At 29.1% G+C, this 10,512-nt stretch overlaps 1 pseudogene; it reads left to right on the top strand.

The window, feature by feature from the left end:
• Positions 1 to 4,337: 4,337 nt before the first annotated feature.
• On the top strand, positions 4,338 to 5,326 carry LOC146942347 (ethylene-responsive transcription factor ERF017 pseudogene; annotated as a pseudogene).
• The last annotated feature ends 5,186 nt before the right edge of the window (positions 5,327 to 10,512 follow it).

Here is a 10,512-nt window from a genome sequence, read left to right as displayed (position 1 = left end):
AGCTATAAAAGTTAAATTAATTAAATAGTATTAAAAAAACTTTTTCTTTTTTCGGTGAAATAAAACTATATTGTTTAAATGTTATTGTTATAATATTGAAAACAATAAGACTACTAATTGTGTCAAAAAAAAAAAAAAACTAACACTACCAATTAAAATTGCGTTGTCATTGTCATGTTAGGAACGGATTTTTTGAAGGCATATAAAAGTGGTGTATTATATTATAATTGTTGTAGTGAGCATTCAAACAATGAGTTCCATTGTAAATGCTCTTAGTTTTTATAAAACTTCATATAATTTTTTTAATCATTTGTACTACAATAAACATCTTACTAAATTTGCATGCACTCACTGAAAAAACTAAGAAAAATTTTGCATGCACTCACTGAAAAAACTAAGAAAAATATATTAGAAACAAAATAAGTCTGTCTAATGCAAGATATACTAAAAAAAACTAAGAAGTTCAGGAATTACATCATACAATCCATGCTTCCAAAATTTAAGAATTGAAACATGTGAGAAATGAATCAGTATAATTAGAATCAATGATGCTAGAGCTGAATTTGATGACTTTTGCTTATATATTACATGCCACCAAATTTAATTCATTTTATTTTTATAAATAAGATTGGAGAGAGCCCGTAATATTAATTAGAGTGAAAAATTGAAAGAAAAAATATTGTTATATTAAAAATGTCATTCATTATAAAACATTTTTTTTTTATTAAACCGATCACTCTTGTGAAATTGAAGGAGTACAATTGATATTTTTATTACTCTAGCTGAGTACGTGTGGAAAATTGTTGTGACCATATATAAAGTGAGTCAACAAAAGGCCAATCTATACTATATAGCTCCTCTGACTTGTTGAAAAACTAGTATAAGAATTGTTTTGTTTTGCAATGATATTTGTTTTATGATAAACTAATTTTATGGGGGATAAATTTTGTATTATGCATAAGTTTATTTTTGCAATTAAATCAATAAATCTCATATTTATATCAAATGAGATATGAGAAGATTTATTAGTACAATGATAAAAACACATTTGTGTATATTGCAAAGCTATTTTACTTCTGACTTTAGACAAAGCTTTTTAAGACAATCATGTAAAGTTTGTCAAAAGAAAAAATAAATAGTGATGTAAGTAGTAAAGATAAATTAAAATATGTTGAAATTCATATATAACTCTTCATTTTATGTCAGATATATTTTCAAAACGTAATTTGAAAGTCTTTCAAAATATATAGTGTTGAAAAGATAATGTTAATGTGAGTGTCGTTAGATGGAGGATAATAAAGAAAGGACCTGTATATTCTTATTATTCTATAATAATACAAAGAATATATTAGATGAGGATAATGAGATCATTAAAGGTAAAGGAAATCTAAAAAAATATATATAAGAAAAACTATTAAGAAGAATCAATATATTAATGAGTTGAATCGAAATATAGTTTATGATTATACTTATTGATGTAATTTGATTCATGTAATCGACCACATTTAGTGAGATTCATTTTATGAAAGAACGTATTGTCGTCAATGTTGTTGTTGTTGTTGTATTCTAGTCAAAGTTGCAAAACATGTATGAAATTGATTTGAAAATCGAAAGTACATCTAGATGACATGTGAGCCACATCTTTGACCGGGTTTTCGTTCATAGGTTGGTCTGTAAGACTTTGTTTGCGAGTTTGGATGTGAATGAAGCGGATGGCTTTGGAAAAAAGGAAGAAAAAAGTGGAAGAAGTAGAAAACTTTTAGAGAGAATGGTCTTGGTGGTTCATTTTTCTTCATGATACAGAAGACTTAGTATCTCAAAAATTGTATTGGAGGAAGATTTTTTTAGGGTTTAAGATTGTTTATATGAATTCTACAAATTTAATATATGTTGTTATAATAATCTTAAAATTAAATATATATTAATAATAAACATTAATTTATCATTCTCTAATAAAACACTCTTTCAGAATATGTGAAAGATTTCTCAGTTTTTCCCTATACTTCATAACCTTCAAAGTTCTCCCCTCCTCTCCAAACTCAAACAAATCCTGAAGAGTTTGTTTACTTTTTGAAAATAATTTTCCCCATAATTTTGTCTTAGTTTTCTTTTCGTAGATAGACAAAATGACAATTATCATTGGAAGCTTACACACAAGTGGTGAAATAGGGGTTTGAACCCCGATCACGGTGTCGACCTATCAATTTCGGTATTTTGTGCTTGTTGAGCTAGTTTTAATTGATAACAAAAAACACCTTAAATAAACAATTATTTTGCATTTTTTTAGTTAAAAAATATATATATTGATTTGCATTATTTTTTTTTTTGAGGGAAACTTTTTGCATTATTGAAAACTTTAAAAGAATTATTTTCATTATATTCTGAATTGCACCATCTTTAGCTAATATTTTATCTTCTTTTCATCACAACGAATCACTTTATAAATCTCTTATAAAATGTGAACCAACAAAACTAACAGAAATTTTAGAAAACAAAAATAAAAAATATTTTCACATAGTGAATGGATCCTATGTTTATACTTTTCTTAAAAAATGGTTTTAAAAGTAAAAACTTAATTTATTTCCTGATAATTGTGTAACATTCAAAACAATCTCTAAGGGAGACCAATTAGGACATATTAGTCTTTTTTTTTCTAACTCACCATAATTAGGATCTTTGACCTTCAATGAACGCACCAAGGTATCTCCACAACATAGACCATTTTAATCAGCTATGAGATCAATCTTTGAATCGGCAATGAGACATTTGGTTTCCTTTTTCTTACTAGGGTTAATCTAGCGAAAATTCTTTAATAATATGAGCTTATACGCTATAAACTAGCGAGAGAGAGACTTCATATTGGTAAGAGAAATAAGTTCAAAACCATTTTTGCAAACATTCTATAAGGAACATTTGAGTTGTAAGACTGGGCTCAACTCATAAACTATCCTATATAACTCGTTGAATTGATTCAAATAAAGAATTTTCAGTTTTGGTAATGATCATAACCTATGGAAAAGAACAAAAATGGATGTAGCCCCCATTGACATTGAGATTGCTATTGTAGAGATAATGGGTGTGCCCAGAAAGAGTTGTTATTTTAGTGAACTCTCTTAGAGACAAGGACAGTTTGGGTCATTGACGTACCTTAGCTTTGTGGTCCACCCATGAGAGTCACCCACGATGTTATGTATTGGTTGTCAACATCATCCTACAACCAATTTTCCCCACGTGCTCTATATTTTATGTTAAACCATCATAGAGAGACAAACAAAGAGAAGACTTTTGTAAAAAAACATTACTCATTCTGTTCCACGACAAATATCATATTATATATACATGTAAAAATATTGTCACAAAATAAAAATCTTTTTCAGTTTTTAATTTAATATTAATTATTTTTCCAACTATATTAATCTATACTATATCTATTAGTTTTAAATCATTATATTCCACTTCTGCCAAAATATCATCTTTCTAACAAAAAAATTATTAATTTTCAATTTTTTGGACATAAAATCATACTTTATATTTATAACAATATTAAATACATTAATATTTCATAAGTATAATTTAATAAAATTATTAGTAGTATTAGTTTTTAGTTCTTTATTTTTTTTTTTGGTTTCAAAGAGCCTAGCTGTGAAATAATATCTTTTATCACTTAAATTGTAGTACAATTTACGATATGTTTATAAGTGTATTAAGTATTATTGTGTATGCATCAAAATGTTTTTAGAAAATAATATTATAGTAATTTTTTTATATTGTATAATATTGTTCATATTGTTGTGCCTTACTCCTACTTTAATAAGATTTATGAATTTATTAATTAATAATTGAAATAATAAAAATGATAAAATATTGAAATATCTGACCCATTTACTAAAAAAAAGTGTCCCAAAATAACTGAGTCAGTTCAATTTTCAATACAACTTTCATCATTCCCAATACAATATAACTCTAATTAATACTACTTTTATCATTCTCAATTCAATATATTCCACTTTTCCCTTTATTATACATTTTTCTTAATCTGTGTGAAAAACCAAACTGACTCAGATATTCCGGGACGGATGGAGTATGTGAAAGGAATAATAAATGTGAAACATTGGTGGAGGAGTAAAAAAAGTAGGACCTACCGCGTCCTCTTACTAAATGCACCACCCTGCCCTGCGACTTTAGAAGGATAAGTCCATTTGCTACTGCACACTCTTTTTACGCTCATTTCGATCAACACGTTTAGAGCTAAGACCTTCATTCAATTCAAAATCCAAGTTATTATTCACACACACGAGCCATCATCATTTATAAGCAAGCACAACACAATGAATTCTCCAATATTAATTCAACCACTTTATTATTATATGAATGTAACTAGCTACTATACTACACAATATGGATCATCATGTCGCCACTGGTCAAATTAAAACCCCATCATCAACTTCTACCTCAAGTGGAAATAATGATAATAAGAACGAGAAGAAGTACAAAGGAGTGAGATTTAGAAAGTGGGGAAAATGGGTGTCTGAAATAAGGCTACCAAATAGTCGTGAAAGAATATGGTTAGGATCCTATGATTCAGCTGAGAAAGCAGCTAAAGCATTTGATGCTGCACTTTATTGTCTTCGTGGTCCTCATGCAACTTTTAATTTCCCTGATACACCTTTCAATTTGGATATCAATGCATTTTCTAACAATTCACTTACACCACAACAAATTCGAGAGGTTGCTGCAAATTTTGCTAACAAAAATCCACCAATTATTGATAATAATAATAATAACAATATTAATGGTAATGTTCAATCCAATATCAATATGGTGACGGAAATTAGTGGCTCTTCATCTTCTTCTACTACTATGTACGATAATGGGAGCACAATTGATTGGACATTTTTGAACATGTTGGATGGTTCAACTTCAAGTACACATGATGCTAATTTTGCTGCTGGGTCTGATTATGGTCTATTGTACTCTGACCTAGAGAAGATGCATTCGGGTGAGTTAATGTATTCCATTCCACCACCAGTTGAAGAATATGATGATGATAATGACGATCCTTTTTCTCATCAATCATTCCTTTGGAACTGGAACTTCTGAATATTCTTTCTTGATCATATATACTAAGCTAGCTCATACTTTTGCTAAATTTTACTTTTAACTATATTTATTACGTACAGCCTCTCTTTGATTGGTATTTGTTTTTTGCTACCGTATTGTATATGGTTGTTATCAATAACAATATCAAGGACTGGTTGGTCAAATAATATATATACATGTATACACACCATAAATATTGCAAGTGACCCAGTTTCTTTCTTTGCTACATCTATCTCTTTCCATTCATAAGCACAACCTACCAACTAGAATATGCACCTATGCTTTTCCATTTTGTAATAAATGTTTGTATTATTATTGTTGATGATCATTTTGAACCATATGTTTAGTTGAGTTTACTATAGCTAGCTACTTCAAGTATATCTCAAAATCACTAAAAACAAACTATAACACTCTCAACTTTAACAAGTTTACCGTCTTCCCCACGTTCTTTATTATAGACGAGACAAATCCTAATTTGTGTTGATTTAACAAAAAAGAAATAGACAAATTGAGTTTTGAAGCATTGATATTCGTTTTTCATGTATATTTTTGCTAGACCGATACCAATTGAGCCACCATCTCAGTCGTAAAGAATTAATAATAATATTATGAACTTTCTAATAAAGAGAAATTATATCAAATAAGACATTTCTTCACCGTAAAAGTCGCTCTGCAAATCAATATAAAGACTATCCAAAAAAACAAATAGTATACATGAAATTAGAATCGGGATACCCTTATATTTTTAGTAAATTTTAATAAATTATTATTTTGGTTCTCAATTTTTTATTATTATACAATTTATTTTTTTATCAAAAATACAAAGGTCCACCTTTTGTTTATTTTTTAGAAGTCCATATTAAACATACCCTTCTAATAGGTCGGTTCATAGAATCAGGAATATTTTTTAAATATTCATAATATTAAGATCCTAGCTATATATTTGAGAGTATCTGCATATATAGTGGGGTCGAGTTTGTTAGTTTACACTTATATTTTCATAAGTTAAGGGATCAAGTTTTTTTTTTTTTTAAGAAACAAATTGAGGAAACAAGTTGTTTAACTTACACTAAGTAAGGGATCAAATTGATCGGGTTTAAATTAAAGGATCAAACTGAACGTTTAAGATAAGTTATGAGACCAAATTAACTGAATTTAAAGTTAAGAGATCAAACTAAATTTTTAAAATAAATTAAATTAAGAGATTCTTTAAAAAAATTATTCCCTCCGTTTCAAAATGAGTGTCGTTTTAGGTGTTTACATGCATATTAAGAAATGCAATGATTAAAAGAAAGAGAATGATTATTTTACCAAATTATCATCATTAACTATTGGTTAGTTTTAAAAGTAATACTTTGAAAGTAGTGTGCTGAGTATTAATTGGAGGGTACAATTGAAAAGAAAAAGTTATTATTGCATTGGAAACTGAAAGTGACATTCATTTTGAAACAAATTTTTTTGGCTAAAGCAACACTCATTTTGAAACGGAGAGAGTAAGAGATAAAATTGGCATTTCTCTATAATAAATATAAACACTCTTTCATACAAAGTCAACTGAGTGCCCTAAAATAAGATATTCACATCCACTAATCATTTTATAATAGCAATGATCTCAATCCCCTTAAAAAAAATGCAATGATCAACCACATATCAAATGCAAATACTATTATATGCTACTACTAATTGTTACTCCCTCCGTTTCAAAATGAGTGTAGCTTTAGCTAAAAAAATTTGTTTCAAAATGAATGTCGCTTTCAGTTTCCAATGCAATAATAACTTTTTCTTTTCAATTGTACCCTTCAATTAATATTATGTTACACTACTTCCAATGTATTATTCTTTCTTTAATAAAAAACAAACTAATAGTTGATTAGGATAATTTGGTAAAATTGCTATGACATTTGACTACTTTATTCAATTCCTTAATATGTGTGCAATTGGCTAAAGCGACACTCATTTTGAAACGGAGGGAGTATATTATTCGATTGGAGTACGTGTGGAAGGTTGCTGTGATCATAAATAAGATGAGTCAACAAAAGACCAATCTACTATTACCTCCTCTGACTTTCTGAAAATCTGAGCTTAGATTTCGTGAGAATTGTTTGGTTTTTTGAATTTAAGATGATGTAAAATTTGTCAAAACATTATGTAATGATGTAAACCTATATTAAAGTTGCTAACAAGTGTCTTAAGTGTATTTCTTAAAAAAAGGTGTCTATTGTTTAAAGAACTCATATGAAAAAATTTGTCTTAAAAATACAAGACAAACACGGGTAAAAGTCATAACTACACGTTTGTATCCTTAAACAATGTCTAATGACACTTGTTAGCATTTTTCTTAAAACTATTAAAAAATTGAGTTCAAAAAATAAATTATATAAATGCATATATCATCTCAATTAATGTTTTTTTTAAGGATCATCTCAATTAATGTTGTTGTGAATAAGGATTTTTTTATAGTTTTGATTTCCTATAGTTTCTATTTTTAAGATATCATTATCTTAAATAAATTCAGAAAATAAAGTTGTGAATTTATCAAATATCTCAAAAATTAAGTTTACTAGACCATCGACCCGTGCTCCGCACGGGTCTTACCGACTAAAAAGACACCAATTCGTCTGTTTTTAATACTTGTAAAAAAAAACATATTATTCCAAAATAAAAGATAGTTCACATATAAGTCGTACCATTTTTTAAGTTTAAAAATCTTTAAGAACGACTAAAAGTGCGTATCTTTGAATGGGGGATCATTTCCGCATTTGAGTAAAAATAGAGAGACAAAAACGCTCCTAACTAAGATGTTTGAACACGTCATATCCTCTTTGATTGGAGCAAGTTGAGACCAATTCCTTCAAAAGAGAGTTCTGTTATACCACAGGTGAACAATGATTACACTTTATCTTATATGTCGTAATAGAAGCAAGTTATATCAATGCAAGTTTTGCAACCGTTTTGCTGGCTGGGATTTTTCTGTCTGCATTTTTTCTGTTTTGACAGCATTTTTGCTGCTGTTTCTGTGTAGCAGAGTCGTGCTTTTGTTAGGATCGGCTGATTTTGTGTTTTTGTGGGTGTGTGGATTAGTTGTTGTCACTTTGTTTTTCGGCCAAACCATCAGAGCACCCAACTTGATCTGTGCAGCTTCACAAATTTTGCGCACAACTATCTTTCGTTTCCACTTGCCGGCAATTTTCCTGTGATGGTACGATATAGATCCCAAAAAAAAAGAGTGCAGTTACGGCAGTTAGGGAAGAAGCAGAGGAGTAAGGAGTAATAGATTGAAAAACGTGGTTGGGAAATTCAATCAGCTTATACAACATGTATATCAAAAGGTCTGTTACTCAAGTCATCATCAAAAATTGGTATTTGATATTGAAAGTAGCGGCAACGCAAATCAGCCACAAATAATTGCAGAACTCTTAAAAACTTGGTGTTTATTGCTATTCAACTTGGTACCAGCAAATCGGCCACATACAATTGCAGAACTCTTAAAAACTTGGTGTTTATTCCTATTCAACTTGGTACCAATTCTATGGTGATTCTAATCATTTTTAATAAGAATGCAAAATATGCTGAATTTCAGTTCAAAACAATCAAATTATGATACAATAAATTCAAGAACAATGAAGCAGAGAAATACCACAAATGAATGAATCCAAGTTATCAAATTTATACCATTATTTTCAACCTCTTGCTTGGATGAACGGTGTTCTTGATCAGCATCAACAGATTCCTCAATTTTAGCTTCTTTGACCTTCCTATCCTTCTCCTTCTCTTTCACCACGTTCTCTTATATAAGAAGATGTATGGGGTCTCAAAGTAGGTCAGGGGTAATACAGTAAAAGTTAGCTTAGGTTTTAGGTTAAAATTAGGGCTAAAATAATCACCCGGGTTAACTTTTATATATAAGAAGATTGTATGGGGTCTCAAAATAGGTCAGGGGTAATACAGTAAAAGTTAGCTTAGGTTTTAGGTTAAAATTAGAGCTAAAATAATCACCGGGTTAACTTTTATATATAAGAAGATTGTATGGGGTCTCAAAATAGGTCAGCGGTAATACAGTAAAAGTTAGCTTAGGTTTTAGGTTAAAATTAGGGCTAAAATAATCATTCGGGTTAACTTTTATATATAAGATGTATGGGGTCTCAAAATAGGTCAGGGGTAATACAGTAAAAGTTAGCTTAGGTTTTAGGTTAAAATTAGAGCTAAAATAATCACCCGGATTAACTTTTATATATAAGAAGATTGTATGAGGTCTCAAAATAGGTCAGGGGTAATACAGTAAAAGTTAGCTTAGGTTTTAGGTTAAAATTAGGGCTAAAATAATCACCCGGGTTAACTTTTATATATAAGAAGATTTGTTTGACAAAAAATAAACCACGTTAGACTAAAAACGCTATATTTTTAGGGATATTTTACAACATTTCTTTTTTAGGAAATGGATATTTTGTAACATGTATTCTGCAAGATCCATAAAAATTAAAATTAAAATTAAAAAAATTGCAACCAATATTTGAGTGGGAAGATGAGCTCAACTCATGATCTCAAATTAAGTTTTATGATTGAATTAAATTCATAACATCTGATTATCCTACGACCTTTCTTCAAAAAAAAAAAAAATCTGATTATCCTACGACCTATATAACTGGTTGGATTGATTTGATTCAAATAAAGTATTTTTTGTCAATTACCCTAGCAAGTGGAAAAGAACAAAAATGGATATGCACGCAAAGAGTGGGACGGGACGCACCTGACTTGTATTATCAATTTGTTGTCAACATCGTCCATCAAAAACATTTCCCCACGTGCTCTATATTAGTGATATTTGTAAAACCATTTGTGACATCTTGTATGACAATTTTCTTTTTCTCTTTTTTTATTGGTCAGAAGAAATAGAGAGAGAATAATATAATAGTAACGTGAATATGTGAGAGAAAGTTGTCAAAAGATTGCCACTAAATGGTTGTTATATAAATATCATTTCACTTATTTTAAATAAGCACAAAGACAAAAAAAAAATATCTATTTGTAAAAAATTTACTCATTCATTCTAACCACAATAACTAAATGATCAAATGTGATTGATATTGTCAAAGGAGTACCAGAGTTGGTCCTCTCACGTCGTCTTATTAAATACACATCTGTGTCTGAGACTTTACAAGTATGTGTGGGAATAAGTTAGACCGAACTAATTACTTTACAAGTCTAAGTTTGACTTGGTCGAAAAATTCACGTCCTCAGTCCAACATAAAGCCGAATATAGACGTATTTTTAAACATAAATCTGACTTTTTTAAAATTCTTTATGACATGTTAGTCTATTAATTAGATCCATATCTTATATGAATGTATTTAAATAGGTAATATAACATATGTTTAATTAGGCTAACGAGTTAATAGACCAATGAAATAAAAC

The sequence above is a fragment of the Medicago sativa genome, chromosome 3, assembly GCF_051527215.1.
Source record: "Medicago sativa cultivar Bolivia chromosome 3, Bolivia_mono, whole genome shotgun sequence".
In the NCBI taxonomy this organism is placed as follows: Eukaryota; Viridiplantae; Streptophyta; class Magnoliopsida; order Fabales; family Fabaceae; genus Medicago; species Medicago sativa.
Note: the sequence above shows the minus strand (reverse complement) of the source record. Positions and strands in the feature narration are given on the sequence as shown.